This window comes from Elgaria multicarinata, chromosome 7 (assembly GCF_023053635.1).
Source record: "Elgaria multicarinata webbii isolate HBS135686 ecotype San Diego chromosome 7, rElgMul1.1.pri, whole genome shotgun sequence".
Lineage (NCBI taxonomy): Eukaryota > Metazoa > Chordata > Lepidosauria > Squamata > Anguidae > Elgaria > Elgaria multicarinata.
The window spans coordinates 22,822,198-22,849,162 of NC_086177.1; the positions used below are offsets into that span (position 1 = coordinate 22,822,198).

At 42.3% G+C, this 26,965-nt stretch overlaps 1 protein-coding gene across 4 annotated transcripts in view; it reads right to left on the reverse strand.

The window, feature by feature from the left end:
- The window catches only part of LOC134401045 (cadherin-9), a 114,644-nt gene that overhangs the window by 86,247 nt on the left and 1,432 nt on the right, over positions 1–26,965 (reverse strand). The window lies entirely within an intron of this gene.

Genomic DNA, 26,965 nt, shown 5'->3' on the forward strand with positions numbered 1-26,965 from the left:
AGTAACTCTAAACAAATTGATGAAGGACACAAGAGAATAGAAGATAAGGTGGTAGCATTAAAGTTAGCAAGATGTCTATTAGTTTTGCAATGTACTTTCAGAAACCTGTTCTCTTCTGGAAGAAAGTTATCGGCTTGCTTCCTGTAAGATAGATAAATAAATTAACAGCAACAACAAAAATCTAGGCCATGATCCAAAGAGCTACTTCAGGTGTTTATCCAAGGGCTTTTGAAAGACATTTGCCCTAAAATATTGAAAGCTGTTATTGACAAACTACATATTCAAACACTCTCTTCCTGCTGGGCATGAACCAGTTATGTGTGTGTTTTATGTAGGACCACTTTCTGTATAATAATAACAAGGAGATGGGATTTAAGGATTAGAACTTTTGCAATTTCTTTTTGAAACCACGTGTAAAATGGGAAGCTTAAATCTCTCTCTCTCTCTCTCTCTCTCTCTCTCTCTCTCTCTCTCTCTCTCTCTGTGTGTGTGTGTGTGTGTGTGTGTTATGTATATACACACACTTGAGTATACCAGTAACTAAATAGCTCGTGCTGGAGTTACATGACATTTTTTAACTGATTTACATAGTTCTTTATGTTAAAAGACTTGTATGCCATACATTATCTAGGTGGCCTACAAGAAACGAACATAAAAACAATTTAAATGCAAAACGGAACATAGAACCATGCAATCTAAATCAACATAAAATATGACAACAAAACAAAAGCCCAAAATTAAACACACTTTGGCTTGGTTCAGACAGCACGCTAAACCATGCTGTTTAACCACAAATGGTTAAGGGAATGCATTAACGTTAATGCATTCCATTAACCACTTTGTGGTTAAGCAGCATGGTTTAGTGTGTTGTCTGAACCAGGCCATTTTAAAACTGAGGGACCCAGACTATATGAATTATTTAAATGTACTGGGTAAACAGAAAGGTCTTCACCTGGCACCAAAAAGATCACAGGGATGGTATAGGTGAACCTTTCTGGGTAAGCTATTTCATAACTAAGCCTTCTTTACAATTTAATACCTGCCTTTCTGACCTCCGAGGAGTCCTCAAGATGGCTTACCATAAAAGCCCAATAAAAAACAAACAAACCTGCAACACAAAAATATAAAAAAATGGCTAAAATAAGCAAATCAAGTAGATAACCTTTTCTCCATCTTTCCAAAATCTTTGTATCAGCTGTTCTAGGTTACAAATTCCCACAGAGTAGATCCTGCCATTGAAAAGGCCTTTTAATTTTGCCTGAACATGTGCCTAAAATTGGAAGTCCAATGGGAAATGTGCCTCATGAATTCTTACAGATTAACCCTCCTTAAAGCATTTTAGAGAATGATGAGGGAATTGAAAGATTAAAAGTTTGCCATATAAAGCTAGGGTCAAGTCTTGGTAAGAAGACATGCAACTCATTCTTAAACATGTCTAATCTGCTAATGATGTACTTATGGTTGTATGTATAATTTTCCCAAGACCTGAAATCTTTAAATGTAATGAACCCCATTATGTATACTCCAGACAACTCTGTTCAGTAGCTAATGGAAAACAAGTGGGAGTGGCATGCGTTCACTTTTTAAGAAAGTGAACAGGTGCACCCAGGGTACTATTGAGAAGAGGGCTAAACTTGTTCCATCTGACTCCATGAGATGTTCCACTCCCCTGCCACACCCCATCCCAGTTGCTCTAAGGAGTCAAAGAGGTGTGGGGAAAGTGGCATCTGTGGCATCTGGCATACTGTCCAATGTGGTATAGTTGATAAAGTATCCCGTTTGGACCAGGGAGAACAGATTAGTTTCCCCATTGGCATGAAGCTCCCTGGGTAGCCTTATGAAAGTCTCTCTCTCTCTCAGTCTCCATGTAATCCATCCTACAGGGCTCTTGTGAGGAAAAAAAAATACCTGGTGCATTGTACCTCCTTAGAGGAAAGGTGGGATAAAAAATGTAATGAGCTGTAGAGCTGGCTGGCAAAGTTAGGGGCCATAATGTCGAGGCACTGGTCCGCCATCCCTTAATCTCTCCTCAACGTGGCCTTCCAGGAAAACCAGGGATGCTTCTGCAATTCTCCTCATCAATTTTGCCACCCCACCTTCCAGTTTTGGAAGTTCCAAATTACCTAGTCTTATTTTTGAAGTGTCACTGATGTTTTAGCAATTGTGCATTGTTTGTCTTCTTTTGGTTGTTATTTCCCAAATCCTATATAGAATGTTGTGGATACAGAGGCTGCCACACCTCTGAGTTCTTTTGTATCTTTGTCTCCCCTTGGTGTTACCAGAGCATGTGTTCATATCAATAAAGTACTGCAAAAAAATTAATGTTGTTTTGGGGGAAAAGCAATCTTCATAAGAACATAAGAAGTGCCATGCTGGATCAGACCAAGGGCCCATCGAGTCCAGCACTCTGGTACATGCAATTAGGGGTGTGCACGGACCCCCCGCTCCACCCCGTGGGCCGATCCGAAAATTTCAGATCGGCCCGCTCCACCCCGCACTGCTCCGCCCATACTCCGCTCCTCTTCGCCGCAGAGCTCCGGCTCCGGCTCCGGCTCCGAATCTGAGCTCTGCAGTGGAGGGGAGTGGTGCCAGGTAAGGCCGGGAGAGGAGGGCGGGGGGGGTTACCGGGCCCTGCTGCTGTCACCGCCCGTGCGGCGACGGCGGCAGAGCCCGGTAAGGGACCAAGAGGGAGGGGGGCCTTACCTGCCTCCGTCCGTGGTCCGTCGGCTTCTTCAATTGAGCCTGCGGTTCAACCAGGAAGTCTGGGCCGGAAGTGCCCAGACTTCCTGGTTGAACCGTGGGCTCAATTGAAGAAGCCGACGGACCGCGGATGGAGGCAGGTAAGGGAGAGGAGGGCGGGGGGGGGGGGGGTACTGGGCCCTGCCACTGTCGCCGCATGGGCGACAGCAGCAGAGCCCGGTAAACCCCACTTACCTTTCCGGCAGAGCTCCAGATCGAGGCGAAGGATCCGCCTTCACCTCGATCCTCTTTGCCACGCTCCGCCGGCCCCCCAATCCTCTTCGCCTCCGCCTTAAGGGGAGGTGAAGCACCCCGCTCCGCTTCTAATTCGCCGGTCCGATTAGAAGCGGAGCACATCCCTACATGCAATGGTACATACAATTACATCAAGATTATTTTTGTGTAGTGTTTCACCAACATGCAGTACCACATATGTGCACATCTATAAAACACATATACCAAGATTGCTTTTGGGTTGTGATTTACCAATTTGCATGTGCAGAATTGTTAATATGCATGAGAAGCAGGATAGGAAAAGATTCAAATAAACTGTAGGAACTAAAAGCAGTGGTAAACAACTTCACATGTACCAATTCCAGAAATAATTTTAGAAATTCTCCTGGTTAAACTAAATTTTGGAGAAGTAGAACAAGGGGCAGAACCATGAAACCCATGAAACGATAAAGGAATGGGGGAAATTCACTTGCCCCTGAGAAAAATAGTTGCCAGTCATATTCTGAAAGTGTGACAGGATTTTGGCTCTCCAGATGTTGCTGGTCTCCCAATTCACATCATCCCTGGCTGGGGCTGATGGGAATTGGAGTCCAACAACATATGGAAGTTCACAGTTTTCCTCCACTGAAATAAATGTTTTTAAAAAACAAAAAACCCAAAACAAAACATGGGTTGGATCCAGACACAAGTCATACTTAGAGCAGATGTGACAAATTAGTCATGACTAACTTAAGCCTCATTGATTTTAATGCATCTGTTTTAATTCTGAATAAGTATTGATTCAACCAGTGGATCAATTTGGAGCTTTATGTTTATGGACTGTAACAAAGACTCCTGCCTCAACCTGCATAATAAGAAATATTTGGTCTTCCACATATTTATCATACGTGTATCTCTCTTGCAATTTTATCTTTTTCATAGAGAAATAAATGATATATTGAACTGTATCATCATATGAAGGCTGAATCAGTTTGATTCTTATAGAGGCATTCCAACAGAAGGGTTTGTGCTGACAGGCTGTGATTTTTGACTGAACCTTTCATTGACCTAGGAGCCAGACATATGAAGATGAAATTTGCCCAGGTGATCTTAGGAAAGGAATCAAATGTGTTTCATAGAAGAAAGTTGGTAACCGGAGAATAGGTGCTAAGTACATGTTCAAGTTATGGCAGAAATGAATAAACATAAATATTCTGAGAAATAAACAGATCTAAGAAACATTTAAGATTTAAAAAAAAGAAAAAGAAAAAAGCAGGACCTATGAGAAGGAGGCAGTTAGTGTCTTTTTTGGGAGACTTAAGGAAATGTGGCTCAACAAGCTGGCAAATAATAAAATAAATATATTACTTCCCAAAAGCATAGCTTAGAATTTTGCAGGGGGGCGGTTAACTAATTGTTAGAGGAATTCCTGTTTTGTGAGAAACATATGTCAGAACTCATTTAAATATGAGAGGCAAAATACATTCCACCTGTCCTCATAAAACCCAATGTCAGTTCTCATAGGATGCTACACCTGTCCTCATAAGGACAATGACATCAGTCCTCGCTGACTTCTCTGTTCCATTTTGCTTCCAGCTTAAAAATGTCATTGGGTAAGATATTTTAATCCTTAAAGGCAATGCTCTTAAATAAGTCTTTAAAAGCTTAAACTGTGTTTTATTTACAACCACTATGTATCCTCGTGTGTTTAATGTTATTATATCATGAAATGTAAAAAGTGCTTTTCTGAACTAAAATATAAAAAGACATTCCAGAAACCAGAGTCCTCTATTTCTATAAATTCACTGTGTTAGTACCAGGAATATTGTAAACTTACAGTTCCTAGGTAACACCTTTGTACCTGGAATATGCATAAAATGTACCTGCTGATCCATGTGGACTAAATACCCAAATCCTATATTCCAAGACAAAGACAAATCTGTAACAGGATATTTGCAAATATTATTTTTACATCTTCCTATACTGGGAACTGTCACGATGCAATAAAAATTAATGACTGCACTGGTATATTAATGACTGCACTGGTATATTATCATTTTTACATGATACACATCCCTCCATATTCCTCTTGCACTAATAGAAATATCTTTTGGCATATACTTCTGCACAAGATTGTTTAATTCCTTAAATGGCATTTAATTTCAGTGACAATGTGTTTAAGTTTTCTGCTTCTGCAGACCTCCTCAAAGAAGCAGATAGTCCTACCAAAATGTGTTGTGTCTTCTGCTCCCATTTCTATGGTCAAAGGAGGGCATTATTGTGAGCAGGTGAAATTTGAGCTTTGATTATCCACCCACAAAACATTTTATACTGCAAAGCAATATTTTTATTCTTTGCAGAAAATTCAGTATGACTCATATGGGCTAGTTGGAAGGAATATCAAAAATCATAAGACAGAAAATATACTCAGTATAATTACATAATATGGTATAGCTCTTCCTGGGCTGATTCAGTTCAGACTGCAAATGGAGGTTACATATTTGAAGTTGTTCTTACATCAACACTTCTCAGCCATGAAAAACTAGTAAAAATCAGGAATCTGAGTTCCAGCCCAATCTTCTCTTTGAAATACTTACTTTGTACCCATACGCAGTAAATAAGTTAATTTGACAAAGGCAGATCTACATAGGAAAGCATTCCACTGTCTATATAATTAATGACTACCCTTCAGTGTTCCTACTAGGCTGAAGGAGGAAATAAAGTTCCCTCCTTGTATGTCTGCCAGACAAATGCCCCCTCCCCTGGCTTAGGGGCAATGGCGACCCATGCCTCTATTCCTACCCCTTCCCAGCTCACACATTTAAGTGGAACAATAAAGGTCTGCCTGCATCATCTCCATTTAGTCCCTGTAGGTGACCCAGGCACATCCCAAATGAAAGTCCTGACCCTATTATCAGTGGCCCCATGACTCTAAAGGCGCTACTATAAAGAAACCTTTCTTCATCCAAAAGGATGACTCATGGTACTCACCAAAGAAAACCCAATATCCCACATTGTCCTTGCCAATAAACTAATAGCATGCGCAATGAACCATCCTCACTTCAAAGCCTAGCCAAAATCGAAAGAGAAGCAGAGAGACAAGTGCAATGATGGAGCACATGTTTTGCATGTGAAAGGTCTCAAGTTTATCATAGAATAGTAGAGTTGGAAGGGGCCTAAAAGGCCATTGAGTCCAACTCCCTGCTCAGTGCAGGAATCCACCCTAAAGCATACTTGACAGATGGTTGTCCAGCTGCCTCTTGAATGCCTCTAATGTGGGAGAGCCCACAACCTCCCTAGGTAACTGGTTCCATTGTCGTACTGCTCTAACAGTCAGGACGTTTTTCCTGATGGCCAGCCGGAATCTGACTTCCTGTAACTTGAGCCCGTTATTCTGTGTCCTGCACTCTGGGAGGATCGAGAAGAGATCCTGGCCCTCCTATGTGAGAAAACCTTTCAAGTATTTGAGGAGTGCTATCATGTCTCCCCTCAATCTTCTTTTCTCCAGGCTAAAGAAGCCCCATTCTTTCAGTCTCTCCTCATAGGGCTTTGTTTCCAGACCCCTGATCATCCTCATGCTATAAGAGAGGTGTCTTGATGGTGACACTTTGGCATTTGTTCCTTCAAAACCCTGAAGCATCACAGCTATAGGGTGGAAGCAACAAATCCCCATGGCAGGCAGCAGCACAGGAGTTCTGGGCAGCACCAGCAGCTATTCAGCTCACCAAGCTTACACCCAGCCTTCCCACGCATCCCCTGATCTACTGTGGGCCTCAATAAGGGTGACCATATGCAAAGGAGCACAGGGCTCCTGTATCTTTAACAGTTGTATTGAAAAAGGAATTTCAGCAGGTATTGTTTGTATATAGGGGGAACCTGTTGAAATTTCCTCTTCGTCACAACAGTTAAAGCTGCAGGAGCTATACTAGAGTGACCAGATTTAAAAGAGGGCAGGGCAGCTGCAGCTTTATGTGTTGTGATAAATAGGGAATTTCACCAGGTTCCCCATATATACAAATGACACCCGCTGAAATTTTCTTTTCAATACAACTGTTACAGATATGAACCGGGTAAGTGAAGTGGGGGTGGGTGGGCTTGCCTGGTGCTGCCGCTGCTGTAGTTCGTGCGGCAGCGGGGCCAGGTGGGACGAGGTATGTGTGTGCCCTTACCTGATCCGTCAGCGCTTGGCCCGGGTTTGAATTGAGCCCCCGGCTGCACCAGGAAGGAAGGCTGCAGGTGCGGCCCTGCTTCTGGTTGGGCCAGGGCACTCAGTTCAAGCCTGGGCACAGCGCCAACGGAGAAGGTAAGTGGTGTGGGAGGGGGCGTTAAGTGCTGGTGGGGGGGCATTTAAATCTCAGATGTGCCTATTACATGTGACTTGGAAGTCACATGTAATAGCCACATCAGAGATTTAAATACATTTTAAAATACTGCTTCTAAAAACTGCATTTGCCTTGTATGCTGCAACCTTACACGGTTAGCTCACATTGAGAAATCCATCCAAAATGTTAGCTTCTTTTCACCTGCCTATTCCAAAGTACATCCAAGTCATATGAGATATGTGCTTTGGGATAGCCAGGTGGAAAGAAGCTAACCTTTTGGATGGATTTCTCAATGTGAGCTAGCCTTGTTAGGTTGCAGCATACAAGGCAAATGCAGTTCTTGGAAGCACTATTTTAAAATGCATTTAAATCTCTGATGTGGCTATTACAAGTGACTTGGGCACCAGGTTGGGGAAGGGCTGCTCTAAACAAAAAAAGAAGTAGGTGGCTCTAAGTTGTTCGTCATCAGTTTTCCACAACCCCACAGTCACCTCTGCATATCCTATTCTCCATCCTCTCCTCATGGTTTATCTGCTTTGGGAGAATGAGAATGTTACTGGTACTTTCTACCTCCTTAGGGAGGATGTGGCGTTAAGGCTGGTGAGCCTTAACTCCCAATTTCCCCTCTTTTTGGTGCTTGGTAGAAAAGTGTACATCCTTAACGTTGTTTTATAAACCGTAGGTTTTTTGTTTATTGAATATACGTTAACATTACTGCAGGCAAATGAAGCCTACTACAATGAAGGAGATTCCTTCTATACTGGTTATGTGGGCAATCCTAGCCAATCAGGTGCCATTTTACGAATATAACAATTTCTCAGTCAATTGCTACTCATGGCCCCATCCTCACCTGCATAGTAGTTTAAGTAGTTCTTAATAACCCTAAAATAGGGTTTATGTCACAGTGGAATGTGTCCCAAATGCATTGGTGTTTTAGATATATGTAACTTTAAAAATAGGTAAAATGTATGTATTGCTATGCCAGCCCAGACCTTCCAAGAAGTTTACTTGCACCATTACAATAGCTTCAGCTATTGGGTGGTATAAAAATGTAATAAATAAATAAATAAATAAATAAATAAAATCAAGTTCAGATTTACTGAACTTGGCTATAATATCAATACCAGCAATTAACAACAGGGTGACCATATGGAAAGGAGGACAGGGCTCCTGTATCATTAACAGTTGTATTGAAAAGGGATTTTCAGCAGGTGTCAGGGAAAGTGGAAGGCAAAAGGAAGAGGGGCTGACCAAGGGCAAGATGGATGGATGATATTCTGGAGGGGACAGACTTGACCTTGAGGGAGCTGGGGGTGGCGACAGCCGACCGAAAGCTCTGGTGTGGGCTGGTCCATGAAGTCACGAAGAGTCGGAAGCGACTGAATGAATAAACAACAACAACAAAGTACCTGGTTAAATTCCCTCTTCATCACAACAGTTAAAGCTACAGGAGCCCTGCCCTCTTTCATATCTGGGAAGTAAACAGTAATGCTTAATCATCCTCGCCTGAAGTGGGATGGTGCTGAACCAAATTGGGACCATCCACGCTTACAATAGAGTAAAACTTAAGGGAAGCCTCAACTACGCAATTTGCATAAAATGGAGTTTGGCTCTCTGTGGAAAGCCTCGTGTCAAATAGTAAGTAGCTTTCACAGGATATTTGATTCAGAAGTTGAGCTTTTGTTGCATATTGAGTAGAAACTTGCATTCTACCTAGCAAATTAGTGCTCTGACCATAGATTTGTAGTTGTCAGTGTTTGCTAAAGCATAACTGACTGGATTGAAGACTACAAATTAACTAATTTCGTTTTTAGTTGGCTCAAGGGAGATCTGTGTTGGTAAGTGGTTTCATAATTCAAGTCTTTGTAAATTATCCTATTAATATATGTATACAGGGCACAATAAAGTGCTTGGTTTTCTATAAGTGGGGTTTCTTTCCAATATTCATAATTATAACAAGAAGCAGCTTTTCTTACAAAGTATGTGTTACTCATAAGCCGCTAAAATAATAATAAAAATAATAATAAAAAGTGTGTGAACGAAATTTGAATAAATAGCTCAGATTTCAGACTCTGGTAAAGAATGCATGTATTTTATTGTATATGAACTTTGGAAGAGAATAAAATGCTAAACTACATTAAACTAGAATGAGTCCCAGAGAATGGTGTTTTATTTCTCTCAAGGCCAGCCCAGGGTAGCATTTTGTACAGGGCCATATTTCAATGGCTGCCGCTAATGAAAGAGAATTTCTATTTCCAATGCCATCTTAATGCACATAATTCTAATACAAAGGGTGAAAGAAGAGCAAAAGGCTCTAATTTGAGGAGGGGATCTGTGGAAGCGTTGGGCAAAGTCCAGCATTACACAGTCAGATGTCTGCTCCTGCAACAAAATGTCCCTGCGAAGCCCCTTGGGGCCCCATCTGGTCCAGGGTGGGCAACTCTGGTGCAGACGTTGAGGATGTGGCAGATGCTCACAGAGAAGATGTGGAATCAACCCCTCTCCATTCTCCCAACAGAAGCCAAGTGTTTTCTTTATAAAAAAGCTTGACTCCCCTCAAAAATTCTTCTGATATTTCAACTGACGAAGGACACTCTAGTTAACTTTGGATTTGCTTTAGTGGCAATTGCAGCAGCCCTTCAGGCTTAATACCATTAGCAAGGTGAGAAGGGAGCACCAGTAACAGGCAAGAGGTCCTCGTGGTAGTTGGACGGGTCATAGGAATTAACTTGAAGTTTGCATTGAGGGCACTGCTCCTTTGTCTCAAGTAGACTTTCTCAATAGGTTAGGCCAGTGAAGGCTGATGGCTCAGATCTCACTGGGGCAGTGAATCCATTCTGGGTTTCAGACACAAGTAGCCAGAACTCTTCAGGAGCTGTCCAAAGTGCTGAACCTTGGAAAGGTTCTTTGGAGTTCTGGCTAGTTCTGATTAAATAGATTCACTGCCCCACCAAAATCAGAGCCATCAGCCTCAACGAGCTAGGCTGCAATTCTATACCTACTTACATGGGAGTAAGTATCATTGAACTCAATGGGATTTACTTCTGAGTAAAACAAGGATAAGACTGTGCCACTTGATAGCTACTAACTGAACTGATCATGTTAGTTATTTTCACAAACAAATGAGCATCTGAGGATTCTTATTCAGTTAGGATACAATCAGGGTGCTACAACATGATTTATGCCTCATTACCATATGAAAATACTATTGGGACAAAGCATTAGCACTTAACTAGTGGCCTTGGATGGATCCACATCAACACATGAAGCCATCAGCTATGAGCATGACTGTGCAGATAAGGATCATGACCTGTTTCGTGCATAGGGACTTGTTTCCACCTGTGGATCTCTGTTGCCCAGCCAAAGTGAAAACGTCAATCACAAATAACGAACTTCAGTGTATATGCAATGTTCTATGTAATTTATAACATGTCAAATTTGGGGTGCAGTCCTTTCAATTGTACCCTCAAGGATCAGGACTCCCTGAACTCATAGGGCTCATCTACACCCAGCAGGATATTCCACTATGAAAGTAGTATGAAAGCAGTATATAAAAGGCAGGAATCACACTACTGCTTTATAGTGGTATTGAAGTGTACTGCAGGATCTACACTACTGCTTTATAGTAATACTGAAGTGCACTGACAACTGTTGGGGCCCATGACACATCTATGCCATGCAGGATATAACACTATGAAAGTGGTATGAAAGTGGTATACTGTATGGGTCATGAGCCCCAACAGTTGTCAGTGTGGCTCCTGCCTTTTATATACCACTTTCATAGTGGGATATCCTGCTTGGTGTAGATGAGCCCATAGGCTTCTGAACTTCTAGTGAATGATAGGAGGAGGAGCGGAGGCCATCTCCACCTCCCTGTCCTTCCACCCAGCATGTTTTGGTAGATCAGCATTTCAGTGATGGTGCTTCAGAGGGGGAGGGAAGGAGGCTGGCAGAGGCTCAAAATAACTTGTATCCTGGCCTCTCTCGTCTCTTTCACTCCTCGGCCATCAGAATGATCTCCTTTCCCCTCTCTGAGTTTGATTTTCCAACCTTAGAGGGTATCCATCTTGGTTCTTTCCACACTGGCTGAGAAGGGTGGAAGAGGAGAGTTCTGACATCACAGCGCTGTCTCTGACCTCAGAGGGGGAAATCCACACTACCTTCAGACAATGTCAAGGGGCCTTAGGATTGTTCCCTCCATCAGATAAGAGAGACAAAATGACTTGTTATGTCAGGTAGACAGAGGACTTGTATATTGTAGTGTGCAGTGTATCTCTTTATGCAATGTCACCTCCAGGTGTCATGCTTAATTCTTTTCCATATGAAGGGGCACACCTGAGGCACACTCGGGGACAATGCTGGACTGAAGCCTCCTCTTGCCCTTGCTTGATTTTGTTAGGGATGCTGCTCATCTGATCTACCTAACCACATGCCCCCCTTTCTGGAACTCTTGGTGAGGACATGTCTACTGGGCAAAATCCTTTGCTTAGTTAGGGAGGTTGCTGGTTAATAGTGAAGAGTGGCTGGCTGATGGGAGGAAGAGGGTTTTGTTTTTTTAAAAAACCTTTGTTTTCCTTTCCTTTGTTAGGATTTAAACTGGCTGTTACTACTCCTGATGGCAAAGTGCAACCTCAAGTATCAGAGGCAGTAAGCCTGCATACACTAGTTGCTGGGGAACATGGGCGGGAGGGTGCTGTTGCACCATGTCTTGCTTCTGGGGCCCTGGTCAACAGCTGGTTGGCCACTGTGTGAACAGAGTGCTGGATTAGATGGACCCTTGGTCTGAATCAGCAGGGCTCTTTTTATGTCCCTTTGGGGTAAGTATGCTGCGATGCAACAGAGCCTCCCTGTGTTTTAGCAGTCTACCAATATGCATCAAAATTCACAGTGGGCACCAGCAACCTTGTCAGTTCTCCTGCACAGTCTAACTACACTGCATTACCTTGTATGGAGCCCAACATCCCATCAAAAACCAATCTCTCTTTCTCTCTCTCTTCTTCCATTGATAGCGAAATAGACAGTGCATGTGTATTAAATGGAACAAAGGCCACAGCTGTGCTTTCGACTTTATGAAATAAATATTGAAACACATACATTCTTGCATGCATGGATGGATGTGTGTGTGTATGTTGGATGGTGCTCTGTGTGTGTTTACTGAACATTTGGGAGGGGGGAGTCCTACAGTTCCCAGCATTCCTCTCTCAGCATAGGATTGCACCTTTAGGCAGCTATCCTATGCACCATACTCTGGAGCATGTCTGGTTGAACACAAGGGGTCTCCTGAGTAACCTTTCTCTTAGGATTGCAGTGTCACACCCTGCCATACCCTGGTATGAAAAGACAAGAAAAAGAATGGAGGTGTGATGCAGCAAAGAATGTAGCTGAGGTGCAAATATGAACCCATCAAATTTGATTTCTGCTCCTGTGAACTCTCCTGGCTGGCACTTCCTCTTTCTTTTGTTACCTGCTTAGCACCATAGTTCTGATGATAATTTTTGTTTAGCACAGCTGTTCCCCACTCCCAATGTTCCAGTTACTAGGGTTGCCACCAAAACTCAAAATTCATTGATAGAATCTGTCATATCTGTACTGCCTGTAGTTGTACTGAGGTTGGATAGCTATCTAATGACCTTGCGTGTTTTCATTATTCAAGCAAAGATTGATCACTAGCACCAGTGCGATCTGAATGACTAAAGAATCTAAACGCTGCCATCGCTGGACATGTCCTGGTATTGCTTAGTCTAAGCCTTCAGTTTCTGAAAGAAATGTAAATATCCCATTTGCAGAATAATCAGGAGGAAGGAACCACAACATTTGGTGCTTTTTGCTTCTTCCCAATTTCTTAACTTATATATAAAATAGGTGCCCAGGCAGATTTCAAATTGCATTTTGTGACAAAGAAAAGATGTTCACACACCCCAAGTAACAGGGCCCAGGCTATGTCACTCGCAGGGCGTTGTTTTCACAAGGTAGGGACATACATGGGGTAAAATCTAACATAAGGCCTACTTAGAATACATTCAATGAAATGAATGGTCTTGATGGGCTCCCACTGTCCACCAGACTTGACTAACATTTGTGGGCCAAGCTGCAGGTTTTCCCCAGAAATCTGGGAACTTTCCCATTATTATTTTTTTAAAAAATACCTAAGTAGATATTGTGCAATTTGTGTAAATATCTATTTGTGCAAATAAATAATATAGAAAATCTGCTAGCTAGCCTGACTCACTGTGAATTGGAATGGGGGGGCATGGGGGGGGCTGAGCCATGTAAAGCTTGTCAAGATGTACTACCGCCTCCCAACTGGATTCCTGTGACACCTCCTAGGAGCTGTCTATATGTGGGGACAGCCACATATAGATTCAGTGGTTGTGAATCTGGGCTGCATCAGTTATATGTAGCGATGTGCACAAGTGGCCTCTCAAAATTTTCCACTCTAATTTTGGGTAGAGAAATTGAGGGGGTGGGGAGGATAATTTTACTGAATTTCCCCAAGGGCAGAAGAATTTCTCCAATAATTTCTCACAGATAGGCATCACCATTGGCAATGGTTGCAGAACAGCTTCTTTCTTTCTTTTTTCCTAAGGGTTGTTTTTTGCTGCTGCAAGTGGCAGCAGCATCAACTGTGTTGGCAGCATGGCCCCCATTTTGCATTCTCCACAAGGCCCAATATACCTAGACTATTGGTAGATGGGGGGGGGGGTTTGACGGCGATGGTCTTGCGATGTTATGATTGTGAGATTCCCCCCTTGTCTACACACAGCACGCAATGTCCTAGGAGGAAGAGGACAATTTTGTTTTGTTTGTTTTTTCTATTGCAGAGGAGCGCAGGAGTGGTCCTGTGCAAACCATGAGCATTTTTTAAAAAACAAAACCCGCTCCAGCTCCCCCTACCCCACCCAGGTCCTGGCTCCTCGCAGTTAGCCAGGACAAACCACAATGCCTGGCCACACGTTCCGCGGTCTCAAGATCAGCCCAGGACCATGGAAAAAACGGGCTAGAAGTGTTGGGCAAAATCCCGGGGAAATGGACGGATCATCCCTCCCTGTCCCCAGGATCCCCTGTGCATCATCTGGACGCACAGGGATGATCCCAGGCTGATCCCCAGGGTAAGCCCTTGTCTAGCCATGGCCCTAGTGTCACTCCAGGGCATTGATGGGAGGGAATGCAGCCACCACAAAAAATAATGGTGAAGAAAATGTGGAGAAACTTCTTAAAAGTGTCCTTCTATTCCTAGGGGTAAGAAAAGAAAAATCTCAGGATTTTCCTGAAAGTTTTCTTTCCCCATTTTTTTTTTCTTTTACATTTTTATACCGCCCAATAGCCGAAGCTCTCCCATGAAAGGGTCTTCCATTTTCTGCCTCATTCTCAGGGCACTTCGTAATTTATTTTGAATGTGTGTTGGTGGTGATTTTGATCTTAACCAATCACTGTGAGGTGGCGGAGGGTACTGTCTATATTTTCTTCCTATTACACATCTCACCATTGCTCTACAGTCTTCCAGGTTGCCTGCATTGTCCTGATCTGAACACACCCTATGGGAGGAGTAAAATTATGACGTCTTCCCCTGGGTGGGAAGTGCAGGAAGTCAAGCAAGCTACAGGCTGTCACAGAGGTGACTACACAATGAAAAACAGGACACTCACACACACTCCTCAGCTATCTCAGACGTAAGTTAAGCACAAGAACCCTAGACCAAACCCATGAGAATTTGTCTGAAATTTCATCTCCTTTGAATTCCTTTTTAAAAGCAATTTCTTTTCTATCAAATTGAATGAGAATGGTTGAAATTTTCATGGTAGAAATTTTTGGCACAGCACTAGCTGTATGATGCGGATGCAGCTTTGTAGCCACTGTGGGGCTTCCCCCCAAAACTGCACATTTTTTTATTTATTTATTTTTATTTATTTAAGGATTTTTATGCCGCCATTCAGCCAAAAAAGGCTCTCATGGTGGCTTACAAAAGTATTTCTTGACAGTCCCTGCCCACAGGCTTACAATCTAAAAGACATGACACAAAAGGAAAGGGGATTGGGAGGGAGGAGGAGGGATAGGACATTGAAAAAGCCAGGGACTTATTCTTTGGGAATGAGGTCATTATGTCTCTTCTGCCGTCTGACCTCGTTCCTTGGGCCAATCCAGAGGGAGATCCTGGTGGGAGGCGACTGGTGATTGGTTGCCTTCTACCAGGAAGAGGGTGCAGAGTAGCTCTGGTACCCAGATGACTGTCAGAAACTCATAGAATCATAGAATCGAGTTGGAAGGGGCCTATAAGGCCATCAAATCCAACCCCCTGCTCCGTGCTTTCTCCTTGGTGTTGGGATTACCTGATGCCACCCTGGGTGAGTAAAACTTCAGGGCTTTGAGGGGAGGTGGCACCACATGAGTGCTGTGAACACAGGGCCCTAGCTGCAATTTGTCCTGAAAGGTGAGCAGAACACACTTGTTGCAGGAAGTTCAGGGACAGACGCTGCCAAGGAATCCTTATGCTTTCAGGATTGTATCCAATATTCTATTCATTTCAGTGGGTCTGCTTTAAGGGGGATTATCATTGCATACAAGCTCCACATTAAGTGGACTTCCCTGCCTTCCATGTATTGACAGTGCACCAATGGGAACTTTCCTCCGAAACTTTCCTCCGGGAAGAACAAAGCTTGGAGGGCGGGTGCTGATCCAAAGATTAAACCAAAGCAACGGTTGCAGAAAGGATAATAATTCTCTGAGGCTAATCTGAGTCAACGTATGGACAGGCACTCATTGGATGACAATAAATTAGGTAGAATGAAGAGGGGAAAGAATGAGATGTCGTTGCCTGGGTGACAGACTGAGAAATGCACTTAGGAATTAAGGGTGGAAGTAGACATTATGCTAAATGTTTAGCTAGCAACTCTGTCTGGATATCTTTCTTTATTTAATCACAAGCATGGGAGTAATCATAAGCAATGATGGGGTGAGTCTCATCAGAACCACAGTTCATGGCGAGGGGAGGTTTAAGCCTTCCTTTTGCAGCCCCTAACCTAGCATCCTGCCCTTCTCCCAGGCACACACATAAAGCTGGAATGCAGCTTGGGTGATGGGATGGACCTATTTCTGCCAGTGGGAGCTTTCCCCCTGGAGCTAGTTACTGCATATGGTAGGGGGAGGGATTTTCTTCAGAAGTACAACTAGGGAGGGAAAGTTGGACTTCTCCTTCTGTCATGCCCTTCCTGCTCAGAGGAAGAGCTGGAGGACCAGGAACCACTCACCACCAGAAATGCCCAGGATCTGCCAGTAGACCAGGTAGAGCCCAGATCCTCAGGGATGACTACCATGATGGCATCACCTGTGGAGTACAAGTACTCGGCCTCAGAAGTAAAGGAAGAGAAATCCCCAAGTCATCGAGAGAGATACTCCCTGAAAAGACAGGAACTCAGAAGGAGTGCTAGACTGAGCCAGAGGCCTTCTTGTGGGAAAAGGTCTACTTGCACAAAGGAGGCTTGCTGACAAGTAGACCTTTTCAGATACAGTCACTGACCACACATAGCTGAGGCTTGGGTGTGGCTCTGACAGCCTCTGCATAAAATCAGCAGTGTCAGGCTGGGAGAGTTGATAGAAACATTACCAGATCTTCCTGAGTCAAGCTTGCCTGTGTCCTTGACTGATTTCTGGCATGAGTTCTTCTGAACTGAATTCTGGCCCTCCTCCTGCCTGGCTGTTGTCCGTTATCTTGCCTTGGAACCTTGTTGCCTGTGACCTGGACTGTTGAGACCTTGCTGGTCTCTCTTTGTTTTGGAAGGCTTGGCTTAGACTTGGGCAGCATAACACCTCCCTACACACTGTGGTTCTGGTGCAACTTCCCCCCTTCCCTGGCTGTGATTGACCCCAGAAGTAGTTACTAGCTATACATTTAACATGATATCTAAGGCAAACTAGTTCTGCAGATTCCCAGAACATCATCTTGCATTTTTAAAATGGAGGCTAGTAGTGTTGGGTTGGCCAAACCTTAAAAATCTAAGCTTATCAGAGCTGTTGACTGTGCTGGTGGTTTGGCCTTGGATTATTCAAGTATATATTTAATTAATGGCTTGGGGTAGGATAACAATATGTTACCCATTCTATCAAATCATTTTTTTAACTCTGGTTGCCAAAATCCACATTGAATAATGACATCTTGCACTTCTTTGAGAGAATATCCAGGCTCAAGCTTTGGTGGGACTTCAGGAGGTGTTTTTGTAGGGGCAGCTCCTTGTTACTGAACTTATATATTTATTATATTTTTATACTGCCCATTAGATGAAGCTCTCTGGGCAACTTACAAGACAAAGTTTAAAACCATGAAATACAATAACATCATAAAACATAATATAAAACCATCAGTTTTAAACAGAACACAACTAAAGAAGTAACCAAAATAAAAGCCAGCCGCAGTGCAAAAAATCTAAAAATGCATTAATGTGATTTTTAAAACTGAAGGGCTAAAATGCCTGGGGAAAGAAAACGCCTCCATCTGGTGCCAAAAAGACTATAACGTGGGAACTCATTCCACAACTTGAGTGCCACCACAGAAAAGGACCTCTCAATAGCCACGTGCCACACCTCATTTGGCAGGGGTACCTGGAGAAGGGCCTCTGAGGATGATATTAGAGTCTAGTCAGGTCTCTGGGCAGTTTATATTGCATTATAATAATCCAAACAAGAGATTTTCAGAGCATGGATAACGGTAGCTAAACTCTCTCTAAAGGTGCTCTGTGCCTCCAATGAGCACCACTGAACTATGGCACCTGACCTTTTAGGGGGAGGGGAACCCCAGGTAGTGGAAATGCAGAAGACAATTGTTATTTAGAGGACTTAATAGTAAAATAAATAAATCCTTCTCTTGCCTAGACTTCCAGTAGGGCCTTTTGCTTTTAGTGGTTAGTTATGCTTCTGCTTCTCCTTGTCAGAGTCAGCTATTTGTTCAAGAACTGAGAAACTAAAAGCAATATCTTTAGATAAGCCTTGGCTAAATCTCAAGGTCTGTCTCCTCCTGTAGGTGGGAGTATCTGGAATGGTCATGTAGAGCTGATCCTTTCACTTTGCAAGAGTGTGTAAACATTCTCAAAGTCATTGGAGTATAGCCAGAATATAGGAAGGGTTAAATATGCCCTGTATGTCTTATATATGTGGGTATAGTAAATATCTATGTCCCTGAAACCCTCCCAAATCAGAACCTCAATTTAAGCTGAAGATGCTGCATACCAGTCTGAGCCAGTGACTGGCCCAAAGTCACCAAGAGAACTTCATGGCTGAGCAGGGACTGGAACCTGGATCTCCCAAGACCCAGCCCAATGCCCTAACCACTACACCACACTGGCTCTCACACACATATGCAATTCAGATTTAACATGTACGCCACTAAAATCTTGGAATTATGTTTTTGCAATAGCCTTGGCTACAACAACTTACGTAAGCTGTCTAGCAGAGATTCCCATGACTGAATGTTGAAGTTAACACAGCAACCTTCCCCAACCTACTGTCCTCCAGATCTTTTGGTTTACAACAACTCCCATTCCCCCCTGTCTGCATGGCCAATGGTCAAGGATGCTAGGGGGTCACAGTCCAAAACAGCTGGAGACTTCCAGGCTGGGTAAGGCTGTAATAGAGCAACTCCAGATTATGCAACATTGCAGTATGCATGTATATGTTGTGGCATATGGATAGTAAGAACTTTTTTAAAAATGAATATTCCTACCCTAAATGTAACTGTTTAGCAATTGAACTATGTATGTATATTAAACATGCAGCTGACAACTTGCCCTAGTTGTCACAACTAAGCATGGCAATGCCAAGAAGGTATAGAGGAAATGCAGTGAAAAAGCTGCTGCCATGGTTATTATTTTTAGCCTTTTTTCACATAGAGAATAGATCGTTCAGTCGGCATTGCACCATGCAAACGGAACATCACAAAAGGCAAGTCTTTGTCATGGAACCATATTGTCATTTACACACAATCGCTTTATGAAACTGAACCAATTTCAAAACAAATGGTGGTGTGTTAAAGCAAAGGAGGAAGAGAGAACCAGAATGCTGCACATAACCTCGTAAAGGGCTTTTTTACATGAGGCATACAGCCATCAAAAGTTCAAAACTGCTTGTGATTCATAGTCTTACCTTCCATGAATTTCTCTAATCCCTTTTTAAAAGCTACCTTAATTTAAGAACATAAGGAGTGCCATGCTGGATCAGACCAAGGTTCCATCTAGTCCAGCACTCTGTTCACACAGTGGCCAACCAGCCATTGGCCAGGGACCAACAAGGCAGGACATGGTGCAACAGCACCCTCCCACCCATGTTCCACACCAACTGGTGCACATAGTCTTACTGCCTCGAATACTGGAGATAACACACCCATCATCGCATATAGTTTAACTATGCACTGTGAGAACTATGCACTCCTTTTGTCTGTCCTAAACTTCCTGCCATCCAGCTTCAATAGATAACCCCGGAATGTAGTCTGTCTGCTGGAAGGATATGCACAAACTCATGCAACGTGACGGCACCTTTTGTTTCTAGTACAGCTTCTCATGTTTCCACTTTCCACTTTCCAGGGGTCAGGAAAGTGCAATACAGTCCTACTGTTGGGAGAAATCTGTGCCTGTTTCCCTTTTTGCGAGACAATGTGGTGTTGCTAATGTACCTCAGCCTAACCTACATTACAGGGTTGTTATGAGGAGAAAATGGGAGTTACTTCATGCATACCAACTTCAGCTAATTGGAGAAAGGTTAGTATATACACAATGTGATGTATGTTTAAATGAAAATAAGAAGCAATGGAAGCACCCATATGAAAGTTCCCTGAATAAAACTTAGAATGGAACTGATGGGAGATTATGTTTCTTTCTCTCCCTTGGGTTTTTTCAGCAGTCGAGTACATGGCCTTACAAGAGCTACATTTTTTTTCTGGTTGATTAAGCAGCAGCATTTGTACCAGCCTAGTGTTTGTTGTTTTGGAGGTGAAATAGGTTCCAATATTTATTTATTTGTTGAATTTTTATACCGCCCAAGAGCTGAAGCTCCCTTGGCGGTCTTTAACTGTTTCATGAAATTTGAAGGAAAGAGCAGTGGTGTCAAGCATTGGCCATGAATGTAGAGATGGCATAGTCCAAATACTTAAAAGTCCAATCCTTTCAAGCCAGGCCTTGAAGCTGTGTGTTTCTGCTTTTGGCCCATTTTGTAAAATTATAGCCTGTGAGAGAAAATGTGGAGTGTGAAGGCAGAAAGTTCCGGAGAGTTGCTACTTTCTGTTTCTATCATATTATTTGACATTGATTTAAAGCTAACAGACCTTTGCCTTTTCTTTCAGAAAGTTAAATTTGAAATCTCCAAACAACTCTCTTTCAAGGGCACATTAAACACCCTGGTCCTTTAACTGTGTCGTAAAGGCTGAAACGTCCATCTTAGTTTTCAGTTCCCTTCCTCTACAAACTATTGGTTTGAGCACTGCTACTTATGTGGATTCACTTTTGCAGTGTAAACACAAGGGGAGGCTGGTGGCTCCAATTGCGGTGGGGCTGTGAATCCATTCTGTCTTTCAGAATGTTGAGCTATCCAAGGCGCTGGACCTATTTTTGGACATATGGTTTAGCACCCCGGATAAATCCTTTAGAGTTCTGGCTGAAACCCAGAATGGATTTACAGTCCCACTGAAATCAGCCACCAGCCTGTACTAGTAGTAAACACATTGCCAGATACATGATGCTTCAAGTACACAGTAGAAGGCACCATGTTATTTGCCCCAATCCAGAGGCATTGCTGCACATGTCAGAAATTCATTCACATGCAGAAGCTTTAAGATTTCCCATTCGCTCCAATGACTTGTCACAGTTCTATATACAGATCTTCTGGCACACAGGGGGGTTCACTAACCCCTGCCATGAATGAAAAATGAAATTCTTGTCATGCCAGCTATGAGGTTGTTAATTGCTCTATTTACTTTTGCTTTCATCACAGAATTGGAATCTGAGCTCTAAATAAAAGAACCTTTCCTTTATGCTTTTCTGCTACCTAACCTCTAGGTGGAGCTGTGCTCTAGCAGAATAGCACAAATACACCAGTAGAAACTGAGCTTTCAGAAATAATACCCCATTTTCTCCATTCTAAAAAAAAAAAAAATCAGGAAAGTGCTCTGACAAAACAGGCATGGAACTGGAGGATTGTGATGGCATCTAAAGAACCTGTAAATAACAGTGTGTTGTTTACCATAAATGCCTCATATGGAAACACTCTACATCTACATAGGGATGCTTTCAAAACATGGAATTTGGAGCTCTCCAGTACAGCAAAGATATTGATAATTCTGAAATTTCTCAGTGGATACATAAGGTGGATACAGGTAGATAAGAGGCATCTCCCTTGTTATGCCATGTTGAGATGGTTATACCATGTTGAGATATGGTGGTTAGACACCCCTTCTTATCTATGATTCACCCACAGTATGAGAATACTGTGGGTATTCTCATACCCACAGTATGAGAATACCCACAGTTTAAGGACTGTCTTGTATTAATTTTATAAAGCCAGAATTTCTATTTCAAACAAAAATAATATCTTTTTCTTCTTTCTGGAATGTAAAATGATGAAATAGTTATAAAACTGGCTTTGGATGATGTTCAAATATTCGCTAAAATTCAGCAGACCCCCCTAACTCTAATATGTCTCTGTGTGGGTAGATGAGATCTGTGGTGTAAAAAGTACCACAAAAATAATAACAGAGGATAGCAGGAAATCTGTCTTTCTGGAAAGGGTTTCCATGCTGGTTTTTAAGAAAAAGGCATAAGATTTACAGTCCAAACATGATGGTTATATGATTGCTTATTAGTGGCAAAAACCCACACAACAGAATCTACCCCCACCCATGTGGCTAGGTATTTAGATATTCTCCCAGGTACATGGGTGGTGCTCGTGGATAAGTGGTATCCATGTGGTGGGAGGATGCCACTATCTAGAGCAGGAATTCCTAGAATTCCTGATCAATGGCTATACTGGCTGGGGCTGCAGGGAGTTGAAGTCCAAAATGTCTAGGCCAAATCTGGAGATCTACCTTCTGCCCACCCATGATCTAAGGGATGTTACTGTCACCAGGGATGTTCCGTTTTTCTGTACCTAAAGGCATTCACTGATCCATGCCAGCCTTTTAATTTTCCGGAAGACTGATACAAATCCTTTCAATGAATTCATTTACATTTCATTTCTCTCTCACACTTGCTAAGTCTGGCACGTGATTGTAGGTTTCCTCCCTGGGAAAATTGGGGCTTTTAAAGACATTTTACCGCCTGGTGTTCTATAGTGTTTATCCATCACAAATGCTAATTTATAACAGAAAAAAACCCCACATCCATTTGTAAACTGTCAAAGGAATCAAATAGCTGTTATCAGTAAGGCATCATTTTGATGGCTTACTCCTGTGTATAAAACATCCTTAATAGCACTGTAGGCTGGTTCCAATACTAATCAAGTTGCACTGATGAAGTTGGGTAACATAATTCTTTAAAGTGATAAGCCTCTCAGACTTAACCATGCTGGAAGCTGTGTCAAACAGGCTTGCTTCCTGAGATAGTTGAATAAAAGTGTTGACAGCTGCAGCATTAATAAAAATATCCCCGCACACATAATGCATTTGAAATGGCCCTGCACTCTCTAGTATGCAGCTTTTGTGCTGACTGAAGTCACCCCTGCCCTGAAGTTTGTGCATTAGATAGCTTAGAGGTACCATTGTTATGTCCCAACCTGCTCCTGATATAGCATCAATCCAGGGCATTGTGGGAGGTTTAAATGGCTGTTCCAAGCCACCCCCCATACTGATCACAGTGCTGTTGGTTTCTGCTGCCACCACCAGGTAAGACTGTAAGGACCCACCAGCATAGGAAGACCCACATCAGTGGGCACTTTGCCAAGATTGCTTTCAAACCTAGATCTGGCCATATAATTGTCAGCCAGGAAGACTCTTCATGAACTCGCTAGGTGGTCTCAGAAAAGATGCTATCTCTCTATCTTAATCCCCCGTCTACAGTGGGGTGATACTGCTGGTGTAGTTTATTATTTATTTATTATTTATTTATTGCATTTTTATACCAACCAATAGCTGAAGCTCTCTGGATGGTTGATAGGATTTTGTAAGGATTACTGGTAGATGAAGCTATTTGAACACTCAAAGCACTTTTAATAAATGCACATCTATTGTTTGTTTCATGTTTGTTGTTATTTTCTGGAGGGCTAGCTGCATTAGTCTGTTACTATAGTCCATGAAAGCTTATTCTGTGTGTGTGTTAGTCTTTAATGTGGCACATGATTCTTGGTTGTTTTTATGTTGTATTTGTTGTTATTATTATTATTATTATTATTATTATTATTATTATTATTAATAATAATAATTGTTTTCCAGTGTTTATAAACCATTAGTGATATGTGGATAGCTGTCCATCTACTGAAAAAGAGGAAAACGGATGAGACAGAAGGGGTGCTGTGACAGGGATTCTGACCCATCCTCTCCCTGCAGATGGCTTTTCCCTGCACAACCCTTCCAGGTGCCTTCCTCCCAGCCTGACTCACTTCTGGTTGTAGAATCCACCTGGGAGAACATCACTTGAGGAATGGCTGGCAGGAGGAACATTCATCACCATTTGGCCACTGCGCCTCTTTGTACTATTCATATGTACAATCCCTTAATTTACATATAAATGGAAGGCAGGCCCACATTAAAGGTTCTGGTTCTGGTTATGTCGTACATAGTTTAGCTCCAAAACAGTATAGCTGATATCAGGGTTTGACCCTCTCTTTGATTGTGTGGCAGTGTACTTAAGTGGTCCATGTAATCATAACAACATGCTTATAAGATCTAGTAAGAAGTCAGTTTTCTATTGTCTACCTAGTTGTATACATACAAATGCACATGTGTGCACACCACCTTCCCCAACCTGGTGTCTTCCAGAGGTTTTGGACTTTAACTCCCATCAGCCCCAGCCAACATGATGAATTCATCCTAGCTGGGACACACATTCACACGTACACAAACACAAGTAATACTTGAAGAACACTTCCTGCACGAATGTGCAGATCACACCTTAGTTATCCCCTGGCTTTCAGACTTCCTGAACATTCTGTTGCAGTTCTTGGGTCAAAATATCAAACTTTGTTTAAACAAGTGTATTTTTGAAAACGAATGCATTTAGAAATGTTTATTTTATGAGAGACTATGTTAAAAATATGTGTCTAATTACATATGTAAATAATTTTTTTGTGCAGATTTCTTAAAATGCAGAAAAGGGACAGCATGGGTGAACGTATGTGAGAGCAACACAGACCAGATATAAAAACATTAGCCTATCCCTAACATTCACAGAGACAGGTCTACCAATAAAATATTTTATTGTTGAGAACAGGCTGCACTTGTCTTTCAGGTTTACAATAGAGTTCAATGTGCAAATCACTGTCAGAAAAAGAACAAGATCAAACGTATCAGACATATGCAAGGCGGGGAGGGGAGACTTGAGGATTGTGACAGTTGCTTGTTGACAGCGTTTCTTTTCCTCTTCAAGGTGACTATGCACAAAGCCTCACTGAGACAGGCAAGTCATTGGAAAACATCCCCCTTTGAAGCAGACAGCCAGATTGTTCTGCCAGAGTCGTTATGTATGAGTTCGTTCTTACAGGTTTTCCACTCCCTGTTTAGGGCTTTTTATTGGCATATAACATACCACCATGATAGTTGCCATGCCTTGCCTTGCCTTTTAATATCTCACGATAGTCGCTGGGGACCTAATTAGATGTTACTCTAAATATGTGTGACTGCTGCAAAACTTGTCTCTGTCGTGACCTGTTCCTTATGTGCTGCTGTAGGTGGGGTAGAATGGAGTGTCATGCCATCGTCATGCTAGTAAATTCTGTGAGACATTACATAGGGCATGGGAGGAGCAAGACACACAGGTTGACATATTCAGCAGCAGTTGTGTATTTAGTGAGACGTTTAGCTCTGCTCACAATGACCCTGTTCAGACGACACACTAAGGCATGGTGCTTAAGCATTTTGAGCTACAAATGATGGCTTAGTGTGTCATGTGAACCATGACTTAGGGCATGGCTAGATGAGGGAGGGTGGAGGGGGATGATCTCGCGATATGATGATCACGAGATCCTCCCCCTTAGTCTACATGCAGCGCATGACGTCCCTGGAGGAAGAGGATATCGCGGCCACCATTTTTAAAACTGTTTAATTGAAGAAGAGTGCAGAAGAGCTCCTGCACAAAATGTCAGGGTTTTTTAAAGAAAAACTCTGCTCCCCCCACCCCACCCTGATGGGCACGGAGCTCCTGAGGAGCTCCGCACCCTATGCCCAGTTCCTGGTTACTCATGAGGAGCTGGGATGAAAACGGGATGCCACACATCCCACAGTCTTGACATCATCCTGGGACCACGGGCAAAGTCGGGATTAAAGGGTAGGGCAATATCCTAGGGAAAGGGAGGAATCATCCCTTCCTGCTCCCGGGATCTCCTGTACATCATGTGGATGCACAAGGACGATCCCGGGGTGATCCCCGGGATATCGCCCCAACTAGCCATGCCCTTGGTGTGTCATGTGAACCATTCTTTGCTATGGTGGCTACATAACCACATGGTCATGAACCATTTGCTGCAAAAGGGTTAGTGGTCTAACCATAGCTTAGTGTGTCATCTGAACAGGCCCAGTGTAAATACTGTTGTGCTTTGGTATGGATGAGGGTTTGTTTGGAGATAGATATATATATATATATATATATATATATATATACATATACATAAACACACACACACACACACACACACACATATATATATATATATATATATATATATATATATATATATATACACATACATATACATAAACACACACACACACACACACACTTATCAATGCTTTTGTTTAATTTGCAAATTTCTCCATAAATGGAATGGTACGAACTTGAGATTTGGGGTGGGGGGCTGAAATCAAATGTGGGAGAAAGTGAAACTGACAGGGCTTTCACTGCTTAGCTCTCGGTGGATCCTGTGACTGTGTCCTACTTGTGAAATTCTCTTCCCAGGCAAATTCACCCGTCACTATCATTTCTATCTTTTTGGTGCCAAGCAAAATCCTTTTAACACTGTGATTCTAGTCCTACTGCAACTGTTTTATTGGAGTTTAGCTGAAGTCTTTAATGTATTTTAGAAGAGTTATTTATTAGATTTGTATAATTGATTTTATTTTTATTTTTTATTCGTTTTTACTGCAAAACCAAGCACACAAAACAAAAAAAGAAACATTATAAGTGTAACAACAGGTTAGTATTTAACAGTATAAAATCTGATATCCAATATTTGTAAAATATTACCTCTAACAAAAAGTGATTTTTAGTCAAATATCAATTATATACCTAATTTAACCTATATTCAATTTTTTTAAAAAAAACCCAGAAAAGGTATTCATTCTCTCTCTCTCTCTCTCTCTCTCTCTCTCTCTCTCTCTCTCTCTCTCTCTCTCATAATAATAATAATAACCATAATAATAATCAGATAACCACTTGATTCGGAACATAGAAAAAACACATTGTATTTTTGAACAGTTTAATTTTTTTAAACCTCTTTTAACAGTTATTTTAGGAGGAAGGTGGGCTATCAATTTCCTAAATAAATATTAACCTTCCTTCAGCCATGAAGTC